This window comes from Triticum aestivum, chromosome 5B (genome assembly GCF_018294505.1).
Source record: "Triticum aestivum cultivar Chinese Spring chromosome 5B, IWGSC CS RefSeq v2.1, whole genome shotgun sequence".
Classification (NCBI taxonomy): Eukaryota; Viridiplantae; Streptophyta; class Magnoliopsida; order Poales; family Poaceae; genus Triticum; species Triticum aestivum.
In genome coordinates this window covers 479,645,312-479,661,458 of record NC_057807.1, presented here as the reverse complement: position 1 = coordinate 479,661,458, position 16,147 = coordinate 479,645,312, and positions in this window count along the sequence as shown.

The window sequence follows — 16,147 nt, the reverse complement described above, 5'->3', positions numbered from 1 at the left end:
CTCTTAAATTATGTTCTCTTTCTTACTTGCTCGCCCCCATTTTTTTCCTTTTTAACATACAGCCTTAAAACTGTACAGATGCCCTGAGCACTCCTGCCGCATCATGCGTGCACACTATACCTGGGGGCTTCCTATTCGAAAGCTAAATACAACTAATTTAATGGCTCCTTGCCAGCCACATATGCATTTTTTCCATATGTGCCTTTTCTTTACCATTATATGCATCGATTTGACTTAAGTTTTGGCCATGTTGGGTTGACTGGCTCTTGTATGTATGCCCTACGTTCCCATTAATTCGGCTAGGGCATAAGGGGAGCACCTCTGCGATTGTTACTGCCGGTTGAGCCAGATGTGTACCTCAGACTGGGTGAAGCTGAAAGCTAGCGTTCTTAAGGGAATATTCGGTCGGTGAACAAAAGATGTTCTCGTTCATTACAATGAAAATACCCAGATGTTTTGTTTCCTGCGCTTCTGTTCGCAGTTCGGACATGCACATCGATGCATGCGCACCCAGAGAAAGGAACCCCTAATGGAACTATTCTCTCTGGAAGATGTTTCTTACTATCCATGTAATATAACATAACTAGTTGGGTACTTGTCTGTTCAAGCACTTATGACCCCTACGCCTGGTTTCCACGCATACCCCGGTTTTTCATAACTGTGTGGGTATTCGGATACACCCCGGACTGTCGGATCCGAGGACTGAAGCGAAAAGGTCTGCCATGACAAATGATTTTCAATCCAGCTAGAGAGTACATGAGCCCATTAAAATTACATAGTCATTTAGACTGGCTGTACTCTTCCTCTATACCATCCAAAAGGTTGTCTAGCTTACAATCCTATTGGGAATACTTTGCAGCTAACGCTACTTGGTCATATACCAGACTAACGGGTACCTCTTGTCCATCTGACCCAGTCGGTCCGACTTCGGCCATATGGTTCGGGTCAGACTTGGCGTATCGCGTCTTCACCATGGCCCAAGCTTCTCTCACACCTTGCCGGCAAGTTGATATCTTACATAATCGGAAGCGCCGCCGTGCTCCTTTGAGCATCTCTACAAGTTCGCTCATGCCTCCTGGCAGGGAAGTGGACGGCCACAAAGCCTGGGCAATACCCTGCATCACCTGCCGAGCTCGCTCATGCAGTTGTGAAAGCTCTTGCAGCATATCGCCTGCGGAACCAGGCATCTCCTCTCCAGGGCGGCCCATCAACATACCTGCAGACATAACTCTGTCAATACGCCTCCTCACCGAACTATACTACAGTTCGTTCAAGCACTTACTATAAATGTCGCGTCGAAGCCTCCAGTTCCGCAAGATGAGCCCGAACATCTTTTAGTTCGACACTCAGTCAGAGATTAGCATCTTGCAGCTTATTCTTCTCCTGAATAGACTACGTCAACACGCGTTCGCCCGCCTTCAGCTGACTTTGCAGATGCAGCTCATTATCTCCCACAGTCTTCGGATTTCCTCCGGGATTGTCTGCCGAATCTTTCGTCGGATTTATAAACCATGCCGAACAAACAATACCAGAAGAAGCCTTTTTGGATTCCTCTTGTTCAGCTACATTGGCCTTCATTTAGGCCTTACATTCTGCCAGCTCTTGAGACAACTAGGCATTCTTCTCTGCAGGAACCTATGCATTTAATGATCCTTAAATCAGTTGTGCCAACTGTTTCAAGTCTCAGGGGCTACTACTACACATACTTATTAAATTCTCTTACCCGTATATCCTTCACATACTGGTCCGTTGCTCTGGCAAGTCCATCTTGAGCAGCGCGGATATATGTGTGTCCGGAATTGAAGGCATTGAACGCCTCTTCAGAAAAAATGCCACCGCGGAGTACGGCCCGTCGGCGCTGGTGATTCATGGCGCTCTCCACTTCATAATTTGTGGCGGAAAGCATATCCGTATCCTTCGCAGGAGGAAAGATTGGCACTATCCCTACATCAGCCTTCGCCCGTGAATTCGGTCCAGGAATCCGGCTGCTGGAGGCGTGGCCGGTAGGGTTCCCGGACATAGTCTGGCGTTTCCTGTCAGGACATAATTAAAGCCGCCATGCCTCGACAAAGAGACCAAATAAACCACGGGGCAAGTTTAATGAATACCTCTGCACATGTGTCTCGCTCCTAACCTCCTTCCTTTTAAGCCTACCTTGTCTAGGCGCCTCTTGCTGAGAGGCCCCCATGGGTTCCGCACGGCGTCCCGACCGCCGTTTCTATAAAAGTATGGCATGTGAGCATAAGGTACGGCAAAACAAAGGAATTCTTTCGGAAGGTTGGAACCCCGACATTACTTACATGCGACACGGGAAGCAGTCCGGGATAATCCGCGATGATGGCCACTAAAGAGCCGCCACTGCTTGCCTGGTAGAAAGTCCCGTCGACGAATTCCACAGATATGTCCAGATCTTCTTCAAGTCCGGGGTCGAGAGCCCGGCCGAGATCCTCTGGCTGCGGAGAGGGGCTGTTGAACTCTTTCACGGCCTTCCTTAGTTCCTGTTTTGAAACGGCAAGGTAAATAATTGTGACAAAGAAAGAACGGGTGGAGTCGAGTAAAAGATGGCAACTTACCCAGCTTCGGGGGTTATACATGGAAAATCCATCCCGCGGTTTAATGCGGAGGAACTCCTCTTCTTCTCCTTTGTACAATTCGGACAGTATCCTCGGCAAGATGTGGCGGAGTCCAGACCTTTGCAACCGCAGCGGGAGGCATCGTCTTCTCCATTAAAGTGCCACATGGGTTTTCCCCTATATTGAAGTGGTTGCACTCCCCTTATTACGCATATTGACATAACTTCGATTATTGTCAATCCTGATTTGGCCAGGGTTTGTATCCGGCTCATGGGATAGAAGACTTCCCTGTTATCTTCCTCCTGGGGGCTTCGAGGGCGCCAGCTTTGGCGTTTCTTCAGCGGAGTATTTGTAAACTCAGGAAGGCCCGTCCGGACTGGGTCCGGAAGGGGAACGTCATCAACATAAAACCACTCCGAGGGCCAGTCTTCGGACGCCTTCTTTGGAGTACCGGGCAGGTATCCGGTCTGGGCGATGCGCCATATTTCGGCTCCGCCCACTTGATATATGGATCCCTCCTGGTTGTGGTGGACAAGGCAAAATAACCTCTTCCATAACTCGAAATGAGCTTCACAGCCCAGGAACAGCTCACAAAGGGCGACATAGCCTGCGATGTGCAGTATGGAGGCGGGAGTAAGATTATGCAACTGGAGGCCATACAACTCCAGGAGCCCGCGGAGGAATGGGTGGATTGGAAACCCAATGCCTCTTAGAAGATATGGGACGAGGCATACTCGCTCCCCCCGAGATGGGTTAGGGAATCTCTCCGCTTGCTCCCCGCCATTATAGGTGGCTAGTCCAGATCGGACGGGGACCATGTATGCGGGCGGAAGGAACCCTTTGGTCTGCAGCTCTATTAGGTGGCTGTGAGGGATGGAACACTTTCCCCAATCCCCTGGTTTTGAGCTAGGGGAGCGACGAGCAGGGCTACGGCGACCGGTCATGATGGGATGGCCTCTTTTGGACGCGCTCTATAGAATGCTTGCTTGGGAGAAGGTGGTGTGATTTGAATCTGAGGATCCACATCTCCTCAAATAGACGGCTTACCTACGGGATTAGGGTGGAAAATGTAAAAATGCCCCGGACCCTCGTCTTTGATCGACACGTGGAGGCGGCCATTATTGAAGCACCGAAGCCAAGGAGTACAACCTTACTGGGAGGCCGGACACTATTCGCTACGACAGATGCACCAGATTTGGAGAAGAACCCGCCTTGCAATGCCGAAGACAATCTGCGCGCCGGACTCATCGTCATTGAAGCCTCGTTCAGGGGCTACTGAGGGAGTCCTGGATAAGGGGGTATCCGGACAGCCGGACTATATACTTTGGCCGAACTGTTGGACTATGAAGATGCAAGATTGAAGACTTCATCCCGTGTACGGATGGGACTCTCCTTGGCGTGGAAGGCAAGCTTGGCGATTCGGATGTAGATCTCATCCTCTGTAAACCGACTCTGTGTAACCCTAGCCCTCTCCGGTGTCTATATAAACCGGAGGGTTTAGTCTGTAGGACACATAAACAATCATACCATAGGCTAGCTTCTAGGGTTTAGCCTCTCTGATCTCGTGGTGGATCAACTCTTGTAATACTCATATCATCCAGATCAATCAAGCAGGAAGTAGGGTATTACCTCCATCGAGAGGGCCCGAACCTGGGTAAACATCTTGTCCCCAGCCTCCTATTACTTTTAGCCTTAGACGCACAGTTCGGGACCCCCTACCCAAGATCCGCCGGTTTTGACACCGACAGCGCCACCTCCTCGTGACCTGCCTCTCCTCTCCCCTATGGCCCATAAGGCCCATTACTTCCCCCGGGGGATTCCGGTAACCCCTCGGTACTCCGATAAATTCCCAAAACACCCCGGAACCATTCCGGTGTCCGAATACCACCTTCCAATATATCAATCTTTACCTCTCGACCATTTCGAGACTCCTCGTCATATTCGTGATCTCATCCGGGACTCCGAACAACCTTTGGTCACCAAAACACATAACTCATATAATACATATCGTCATCGAAAGTTAAGCGTGCAGACCCTATGGGTTCGAGAACTATGTAGACATGACCGAGACACCTCTCTGGTCAATAACCAATAGCGGAACCTGGATGCTCATATTGGTTCCCACATATTCTATGAAGTTCTTTATCGGTCGAACCGCAATGTCAAATACTGTTGGGGAACGTAGTATTTCGAAAAATTTCCTACGATCATGCAAGATCTATATATGTGATGCATAGCAATGAGAGGGGAGATTGTGTCCATGTACCCTCGTAGACCGAAAGCGGAAGCATTTAGTAATGCGGTTGATGTAGTCGAACATCTTTGCGATCCAACCGATCCAAGTACCAAACGTACGGCACCTCCGCGTTCAGCACACGTTCAGCTCGATGACGTCCCTCGTGCTCTTGATCCAGTTGAGGACGAGGGTGAGTTCCATCAGCAGGACAGCGTGGCGATGCTGATGATGATGTTACCGGAGCAGGGCTTCGCCTAAGCACTATGATGGTATGATGGAGGTGTGTAACTGTGGAGGGGGCACTGCACACAGTTAAGAGAAACTTGTGTTATTCTAGGGTGCCCCCCTGCCCCTGTATATAAAGGAGGGAGGGAGAGAGGCCGGCCCCTAGGGGCACGCCAAGAGAATGGAGTCCTACTATGACTTTCAAGTCCTAGTAGGAATCATTTTCCCTTTTCGGAGTAGGAAAGAAGGAAAGATGGAAAGAGAGATGGAGTAGGAAAGGGCAAGGGGGTGCCGCCCCCTTCCCCTAGTCCAATTCGGACCCATGGGGGGCGCCACCTCCCCTTGGCCTGCCTCCTCCTTTCCTGTATGGCCCAATAAGGCCCATTACTTCTCCCGGTGAATTCCCATAACTCCCCGGTACTACGAAAAATACCCGAATCACTCAGAACCTTTCTGATGTCCGAATATAGCCTTCCAATATATGAATCTTTATATCTAGACCATTTCAAGACTCCTCGTCACGTCCATGATCTCATCCAGAACTCCGAACAAACTTCGTTCATCAAAACACATAACTCATAATACAAATCGTCATCGAACGTTAAGCATGCGGACCCTACGGGTTCAAGAACTAAGTAGACATGATCGAGACACATCTCCGATCAATAACCAATAGCGGAACCTGGATGCTCATATTGGCTCCTACATATTCTACAAAGATCTTAATCGGTCAAACCGCATAATGATACGTCTCCAACGTATCTATAATTTATGAAGCATTCATGCTATTATATTATCTGTTTTGAATGATTATGGGCTTTATTATACACTTTTATATTACTTTTGGGACTAACCTATTAACCGGAGGCCCAGCCCATATTGCTTTTTTATTGTCTGTTTCAGTATTTCGAAGAAAAGTAATATCAAACAGAGTCCAAACGGAATGAAACCTTCGGCAGCGTGATTTTTTGGAAGAATATGATCCTGGAGACTTGGAGTTCACGTCAGAAGATCCTCGAGGAGGCCAGGAGATAGGAGGGCGCGCCCACCCCTCCTGGGCATGCCCCCCTGTCTCATGGGCCCCTCAAGCACCCCCCGACCGACTTCTTTCACCTATATAGTCCCATATACCCTAAAAAACATCGTAAACAAAGATAGATCGGGAGTTCCGCCGTCGCAAGCCTCTGTAGCCACCAAAAGTCAATCGGGACCCTGTTCCGGCACCCTGCTGGAGGGGGGATCCCTCACTGGTGGCCATCTTCATCATCATCCCGGCGATCTCCATGACGAGGAGGGAATAGTTCACCCTCGGGGCTGAGGGTATGTACCAGTAGCTATGTGTTTGATCTCTCTCTCTCTCGTGTTCTCTCTCGTGTTCCCTCCATGGCACGATCTTGATGTATCCCGAGCTTTGCTATTATAGTTGGATCTTATGGTGTTTCTCCCCCCTCTACTCTCTTGTGATGAATTGAGGTTCCCCTTTGAAGTTATCTTATCGGATTGAGTATTTAATGATTTGAGAACACTTGATGTATGTCTTGATGTGCTTACCTGTGGTGACAATGGGATATCATGTGCCACTTGATGTATGTTTTGGTGACCAACTTGCGGGTTCCGCCCATGAACCTATGCATAGGGGTTGGCACACGTTTTCATCTTGACTCTCCGGTAGAAACTTTGGGGCACTCTTTGAAGTACTTTGTGTTGGTTGAATAGATGAATCTGAGATTGTGTGATGCATATCGTATAATCATGCCCACGGATACTTGATGTGACAATGGAGTATCTAGGTGACATTAGGGTTTTGGTTGATTTGTGGCTTAAGGTGTTATTCTAGTATGAACTCTATGATAGATTGAGCGGAAAGAATAGCTTCATGTTATTTTACTACGAACTCTTGAATAGATAGAACAGAAAGGATAACTTTGAGGTGGTTCCGTACCCTACCATAATCTCTTCGTTTGTTCTCCGCTATTAGTGGCTTTGGAGTGACTCTTTGTTGCATGTTGAGGGATTGTTATATGATCTATCTATGTTATTATTGTTGAGAGAACTTGCACTAGTGAAAGTATGAACCATATGCCTTGTTTCCTACCATTGCAATACCGTTTACGTTCACTTTTATCATTAGTTACCTTGCTATTTTTATAATTTCAGATTACAATTACCTTTATCTACCATCCATATTGCACTTGTATCACCATCTCTTCGCCGAACTAGTGCACCTATACAATTTACCATTGTATTGGGTGTGTTGGGGACACAAGTGACTCTTTGTTATTTGGTTGCAGGGTTGTTTGAGAGAGACCATATTCATCCTACGCCTCCCACGGATTGATAAACCTTAGGTCATCCACTTGAGGGAAATTTGCTACTGTCCTACAAACCTGTGCACTTGCAGGCCCAACAACGTCTACAAGAATAAGGTTGAGTAGTAGACATCACATAACAACATACGTTGTTCCCTTTGTCATCGGTATGTTACTTGCCCAAGATTCGATTGTCGGTATCTTCATACCTAGTTCAATCTCGTTACCGGCAAGTCTCTTTACTCGTTCCTAGGGCTAGAAAAAAGCTCGAAGCTCGTGAGCTAAACAAGTAGCTCGTGACTCAGCTCGAATCGACTCGAACTCAAATAATAACGAGTCGAGCCGAGCTTTAGTTTAAGATGGTTTACAGGATTCTCACAAGTACTCATATAAGTCGTTAGGCTCGGTAAAAGAATTAGCATTTCTTGATGGGTAGTAAAAACAGCCACTAAACACCTTGCGTCCAAGCACAAGGCCCAACCGCTCAAGGCCTAGTCACCTAGGAGACTCACACGTACATGACCATATATGTCCATGTTAAATTCCTAGTTTATCTTTTTGTCATATTCATAAGGTTTTTATGTTCATGTCTTTAACGAGCTTAACAAGCTAAATGAGCCAGCTCGTGAGTTATACGAGTCGAGCCAATCTTGGATTTGAGCTCGTTATAGTAACAAGTCGAGTCGAGCTAGCTCGTTAATGAAACGAGCTTTAGCGAGTCGAGTCGAGCTGGCTTGACTCGGCTCGAATTCCACCCCTACTCGTTCTGTAATGCTTCATCTCATAACTAACTTATTAGTCACATTGCTTGCAAGGCTTATAGTGATGAGCATTACCGAGAGGGCCCAGAGATACCTCTCTGATACACGGAGTGACAAATCCTAATCTCGATCTATGCCAACTCAACAAACACCTTCAGAGACACCTATAGAGCATCTTTATAATCACCTAGTTTCGTTGTGAAGTTTGATAGCAAACAAGGTGTTCCTCCAGTATTCGCGAGTTGCATAATCTCATAGTTAGAGGAACATGTATAAGTCATGAAGAAAGCAATAGCAATAAAACTTATCGATCATTATGCTAATCCAAAGGATGGGTCTTGTCCATCACATCATTCTCTAATGATGTGATCCCGTTCATCAAAAGACAACACATGTCTATGGTTAGGAAACATAATCATCTTTGATTAACGAGCTAGTCTAGTAGAGGCATACTAGGAACCATATGTTTTGTCTATGTATTCACACATGTACTAAGTTTCCGATTAATACCATTCTAGCATGAATAATAAACATTTATTATGATATAAGGAAATATAAATAACAACTTTATTATTGCCTCTAGGGCATATTTACTTCACATACGTTATTCCCTTTGTCATCGGTATGTTACTTGCCCGAGATTCGATCATCGGTATCTTCATACCTAGTTCAATCTCGTTATCGGCAAGTCTCTTTACTCGTTTCGCAATGCATCATCCCGCAACTAACTCATTAGTCACATTGCTTGCAAGGCTTCATATGACGTGCATTACCGAGAGGGCCCAAAGATAACTCTCTGATACTCGGAGTGACAAATCCTAATCTCGATCTATGCCAACTTAACAAATACCTTTGGAGATACCTGTAGAGCATCTTTATAATCAGCCAGTTAAGTTGTGACGTTTGGTAGCACACAAGGCATTCCTCCGGTGTCCGGGAGTTTCATAATCTCATAGTCGGAGGAATATTTATTTGACATGAAGAAAGCAGTAGCAATAAAACTGAACGATCATTATGCTAAGCTAATGGATGGGTCTTGTCCATCACATCATTCTCCTAATGATGTGATCCCATTCATCAAATGACAACACATGTCTATGGCTAGGAAACTTAACCATCTTTGATTAACGAGCTAGTCAAGTAGAGGCATACTAGGGACACAGTGTTTTGTCTATGTATCCACACATGTATCAAGTTTCCGGTTAATACAATTCTAGCATGAATAATAAAAATTTATAATGATATAAGGAAATATAAAATAACAACTTTATTATTGCCTCTAGGGCATATTTCCTTCAGACAAACCTATTGCAGGAGTAGATGCAGACGTTATGAACGTTTGGCAAGTTCGGTATGATGACTACTTGATAGTTTAGTGCACCATGCTTTAGGGCTTAGAACCGGGACTTCAAAAATTGTTTTGAATGCAACGGATCATATAAGATGTTACAAGAGCTAAAATTGGTATTTCAGACTCATGCCTGTGTCAAGAGGTATGAGACCTCTAACAAGTACTTTGCCTACAAGATGGAGGAGAATAGCTCAGCCTGTGAGCATATGCTCAGAATGTCTGGATAGTACAATCGCTTGAATCAAGTGGGAGTTAATCTTCCAGATAAGATAGTGATTGACAAAGTTCTCTACTCACCATCACCAAGCTAATAGAACTTCGTGATGAACTATAATATGCAAGGGATGCCGAAAATGATTCCTGAGCTCTTCGCGATGCTGAAATCGGTGAAGGTAGAAATCAAGAAAGAGCATCAAATGTTGATGGTTAACAAGACCACTAGTTTCAAGAAAAAGGGCAAAAGGGAAATAAAGGGAACTTCAAGAAGAATGGCGAAAAAGTTGCCACTCCCATGAAGAAACCCAAAGCTAGACCTAAGCCTGAAACTGAGTACTTCTACTGCAAAGGAATGGTCACTGGAAGCGAAACTACCCCAAATACTTGCCAGATAAGAAGGATGGCAAAGTGAACAAAGGTATATTTGATATACATGTCATTGATGTGTACTTTACTAGTGTTCATAGTACCCCTGGGTATTTGATATCGGTTCAGTTGCTAAGATTGGTAACTCGAAACGAGAGTTGCAAAATGAACAGAGACTAGTTAAGGCTGAGGTGACGATGTGTGTTGGAAGTAATTCCAAGGTTGATAAGATCACCATCGCACACTCCCTCTACCTTCGGGATTAGTGTTATTTGGTGTTTGCGTTGAGCATGAATACGATTGGATCATGTTTATTGCAATATGGTTATTCATTTAAGTCAGAGAATAATTGTTGTTCTGTTTACATGAATAAAACCTTCTATGGTCATACACCCAATGTAAATGGTTTACTGAATCTCGATCGTAGTGATACACATATTCATAATATTGATGCCAAAAGATGCAAAGTTGATAATGATAGTGCAACATATTTATGGCACTGCCCTTTAGGTCATATTGGTGTAAAGTGAATGAAGAAACTCCATACATATGGTCTTTTGGAATCACTTGATTATGAATCATTTGATACTTGCGAACCATGCCTCATGAGCAGGATGACTAAAACTCCGTTCTCTGGAACAATGGAGCGAGCCAATGACTTATTGAAAATAATACATACCGATGTATGCGGTCCAATGAGTGTTGAGGCACGCGGTAGGTATTGTTATTTTCTGACCTTCACAGATGATTTTAGCAAATATGGGTATATCTACTTAATGAAACACAAGTCTAAAGCATTTGAAAAGTTCAAAGAATTTCAGAGCGAAGTGGAGAATCATCGTAACAAGAAAATAAAGTTTCTACGATCTGATCGCAGAGGCAAATATTTGAGTTACGAGTTTGGCCTTCATTTAAAACAATGTGGAATTGTTTCACAACTCACGCCACCTGAAACACCACAGCGTAATGGTGTGTCCGAACATCGTAACCACACTTTATTAGATATAGTGCGATATATGATGTCTCTTACTGATTTACTACTATTGTTTTGGGGTTATGCATTAGAGACAACCGCATTCACGTTAAATAGGGCACCTTCTAAATCCGTTGAGACGACACCGTATGAACTGTGGTTTGGCAAGAAACCTAAGCTGTCATTTCTTAAAATTTGGGGTTGCGACACTTATGTCAAAAGGCCTCAGCCTGATAAGCTCGGATCCAAATCAGAGAAGTGCGTCTTCATAGGATACCCTAAGGGAACAATAGGGTACACCTTCCGCCACAGATCCAAAGACAAGATCTTTATTGCTGAGAATGGGTCCTTTCTAGAGAAGGAGTTTCTCTCGAAAGAAGTGAGTGGGAGGAAAGTAGAACTTGATGAGGTAATTGTACCTTCCCCAAATTGGAAAGTAGCTCATCCGAGAAATCAATTCCCGTGATGCCTACACCAACTAGAAAGGAAGCTAATGATGATAATCATGAAAACTTCAGATCAAGTTACTACCAAACCTCATAGGTCAACCAGAAACGAACGACACCAGAATGGTACGGTAATCCTATTCTGGAAGTCATGTTACTAGACCATGGCGAACCTATGAACTATGAAGAAGCTATGATGAACCCAGATTCCGATAAATGGCTTGAGGCCATGAAATTTGAGATAGGTTCCATGTATGAGAAGAAAGTGTGGACTTTGGTGGATTTGCCCGATGATCGGTGCCCCATTGAGAATAAATGGATATTCAAGAAGACTGACGATGATGGTAATGTTACTGCCTATAAGCTCGACTTGTCGCAAAAGGTTTTCCACAAGTTCAAGGAGTTGACGACGATGAGACTTTCTCACCCATAGCGATGCTTATGTCTGTCTGAATCATGTTAGCAATTGCCGCATCTTATGATTATGAAATCTGGCAAATGGACGTCAAAACTGCATTCCTTAATGGATTCCTTAAAGAAGAGTTGTATATGATGAAACCAGAAGGTTTTGTCGATCCTAAAGGTGCTAACAAAGTGTGCAAGCTCCAGCGATCCATCTATGGACTGGTGCAAGCATCTCAGAGTTGGAATATTCGTTTTGATGAGGTGATCAAAGCATATGGTTTTATACAGCTTACGATGAAGCCTGTATTTACAAGAAAGTGAGTGGGAGCTCTGTAGCATTTCTGATATTATATGTGGATGACATATTGTTGATTGGAAATGATGTAGAATTTCTGGATAGCATAAAATGATACTTGAATAAGAGTTTTTCAATGAAAGACCTCGGTGAAGCTGCTTATATATTGGGCATCAAGATCTATAGAGATAGGTCAAGATGCTTAATAGGACTTTCACAAAGCACATACCTTGGTAAAGTTTTGAAGAAGTTCAAAATGGATCAGTCAAAGAAAGGGTTCTAGCCTATGTTACAAGGTTGAAATTGAGTCGGACTCAATGCCCGACCACTGCAAAAGATAGAGAGAAAATGGAAGTCATTCCCTATGCCTCAGACATAGGTTCTATCATGTATGCTATGCTATGTACCAGACATGATGCGTGCCTTTCCATAAGTCTAGAAAGGAGGTACCAAAGTAATCCAGGAGTGGATCATTGGACAGCGGTCAAAATTATCCTTAGTTACCTTAAAGAGGACGAAAATGTTTCTCGGTTATGGAGGTGATAAAAAGTTCGTCATAAAGAGTTACGTTGATGCAAGCTTTGACACTGATCTATATGACTCTAAGTCTCAATCTAGATACGTATTGAACGTGGGAGCAACTAGCTAGAGTAGCTCCATGCAGAGCATTATAGACATAGAAAATTGCAAAATACATACAGATCTGAATGTGGCAGACCCGTTGACTAAACTTCTCTCGCAAGCAAAACATGATCACACCTTAGTACTCTTTGGGTATTAATCACATGTGTGTGAACTAGATTATTGACTCTAGTAAACCCTTTGGGTGTTGGTCACATGGCGATGTGAACTATGGGTGTTAATCACATGACGATGTGAACTATTGGTGTTAAATCACATGGCGATGTGACTAGATTATTGACTCTTGTGCAAGTGGGAGACTGAAGAAATATGCCCTAGAGGCAATAATAAAGTTGTTATTTTATATTTCCTTATTTCATGATAAATGTTTATTATTCATGCTAGAATTGTATTAACCCAAAACTTGATACATGATACGTCTCCGTCGTATCTACTTTTCCAAACACTTTTGCCCTTGTTTTGGACTCTAACTTGCATGATTTGAATGGAACTAACCTGGACTGACGCTATTTTCAGCAGAACTGCCATGGTGTTAATTTTGTGCAGAAATAAAAGTTCTCGGAATGACCTGCAAATCCATGAAGGCACTTTTCAGAATTAATAAAAAATACTGGCGAAAAAATTAGCGTCAGGGCCCACACCCTGGTCACAAGGGTGGGGGGCGTGCCCCCTCCCCTAGGGCGCACCCCCCTGCCTCGTGGGCCCCCTGGACGTCCACCGACCTCAACTCCAACTCTATATATTTGCTTTCACGGAGAAAAAAATAAGAGAAGAAGGATTCATTGCGTTTTATGATACGGAGTCGCCGTCAAGCCCTAAAACCTCTCGGGAGGGCTGGTCTGGAGTTCGTTCGGGGCTCCGGAGAGGGGAATATGTCGCCATCGTCATCATCAACCATCCTCCGTCAGCAATTTCATGATGCTCACCGCCGTGCGTGAGTAATTCTATCGTAGGCTTGATGGACGATGATGGGTTGGATGAGATTTACCATGTAATCGAGTTAGTTTTGTTAGGATTTGATCCCTAGTATCCACTATGTTCTGAGATTGATGTTGCTATGACTTTGCTATGCTTAATGCTTGTCACTAGGGCCCGAGTGCCATGATTTCAGATCTGAACCTATTATGTTTTCATGAATATATGTGAGTTCTTGATCCTATCTTGCAAGTCTATAGTCACCTATTATGTGTTATGATCCGTTAACCCCGAAGTGACAATAATCGGGATACTTACCGACGATGACCCTAGTTTGAGGAGTTCATGTATTCACTAAGTGCTAATGCTTTGGTCCGGTTCTCTATTAAAAGGAGGCCTTAATATCCCTTAGTTTCCATTAGGACCCCGCTGCCACGGGAGGGTAGGACAAAAGATGTCATGCAAGTTCTTTTCCATAAGCATGTATGACTATATTCGGAATACATGCCTACATTACATTGATGAACTGGAGCTAGTTCTGTATCACCCTATGTTATAACTATTACATGAGGAATCGCATACGACATAATTATCCATCACTGATCCAATGCCTACGAGCTTTTCACATATTGTGCTTTGCTTATTATTTTGTCGTTGCCACTTTTACAATTACTACAAAACTGCTACTGTTACTTTTTGCTATCATTACCGTTACTTCCATACTACTTTGCTACTAAATACTTTGCTGCAGATACTAAGTTATCCAGGTGTGGTTGAATTGACAACTCAACTGCTAATACTCGAGAATATTCTCTGGCTCCCCTTGTGTCGAATCAATAAATTTGGGTTGAATACTCTACCCTCGAAAAATGTTGCGATCCTCTATAGTTGCGGGTTATCAATACATGTGTGGATACATAGACCAAATATTGTGTCCCTAGTAAGCCTCTACTAGACTAGCTGCTTGATCAAAGATGGTTAAGTTTCCTAACCATAGACATATGTTGTCATTTGATGAACGAGATCACATCATTAGGAGAATAATGTGATGGACAAGACCCATTCATTAGCTTAGCATTATGATCGTTCAGTTTTATTGCTATTGCTTTCTTCATGTCAAATACATATTCCTCCGACTATGAGATTATGCAACTCCCGGATACCGGAGGAATGCCTTGTGTGCTATCAAATGTCACAACGTAATTGGGTGATTATAAAGATGCTCTGCAGGTATCTCCGAAGGTATTTTTTGGGTTGGCATAGATCGAGATTAGGATTTGTCACTCCGAGTATCGGTGAGGTATCTCTGGGCCCTCTCGCTAATGCACATCATAAGAAGCCTTGCAAGCAAAGTTATGAATGAATTAGCTGCAGGATGATGCATTACAGAACTAGTAAAGAGACTTGCCGGTAACGAGATTGAACTAGTTATGAAGATAGCGACGATCAAATCTTGGGCAAGTAACATACCGATGACAAAGGGAATAATGTATGTTGTCATAACGGTTTGACTGATAAAGATCTTCGTAGAATATGTGGGATCCAATATGAGCATCTAGGTTCCGCTATTGGTTATTGACTAGAGAGGTGTCTCGGTCATGTCTACATAGTTCTCGAACCCGTAGGGTCCGCACGCTTAACGTTCGTTGACGATATAGTATTATATGAGTTATGTATGTTGGTGATTGAATGTTGTTCGGAGTCCCGGATGAGATCACGGATATGACGAGGAGCTCCGGAATGGTCCGGAGGTAAATATTCATATATTGGATGGTATGGTTAGGCCAAGGGGTCAGGCCCATGGGGCTATAGGTCGGTGCAAAAGAAAGTTTTCCGGAGGTCAGAGGCCAAACGCCGGAGACCCTGGCATCTGGCCCTGGGCCAAACGCCGAGGCCCATGGCGTTTGGGCCAGAAGCCGAGGCCCATGGAGTCTTGGCCAGACGCCAAGGATTGTGGCGTTTGATCCTAGAGCCCAAGTGGGACTCTTGCCTTTCGGGCAAAACCGACTTTGAGGATGCTTTTGCTCCAAGTTTCGACCCTAGGGCTCAACATATAAATAGAGGGGCAGGGCTAGCACCAAAGACACATCAAGAATCAGCAAGCCATGTGCTGGCAACCCCGTCCCCTCTAGTTTATCCTTCATCATAGTTTCCGTAGTGCTTAGGCGAAGCCCTGCGGAGATTGTTCTTCACCAACACCGTCACCACGCCATCGTGCTGCCGGAACTCATCTACTACTCCGCCCCTCTTGCTGGATCAAGAAGGTAAGGACGTCATCGAGCTGAACGTGTGTTGAACGCGAAGGTGACATACGTTCGGTACTTGATCGGGACGGATCGTGAAGGTGTACGACTACATCAACCGCGTTGTCAAACGCTTCCGCTTTCGGTCTACAAGAGTACGTAGATACACTCTCCCCCTCTCCTTGCTTTGC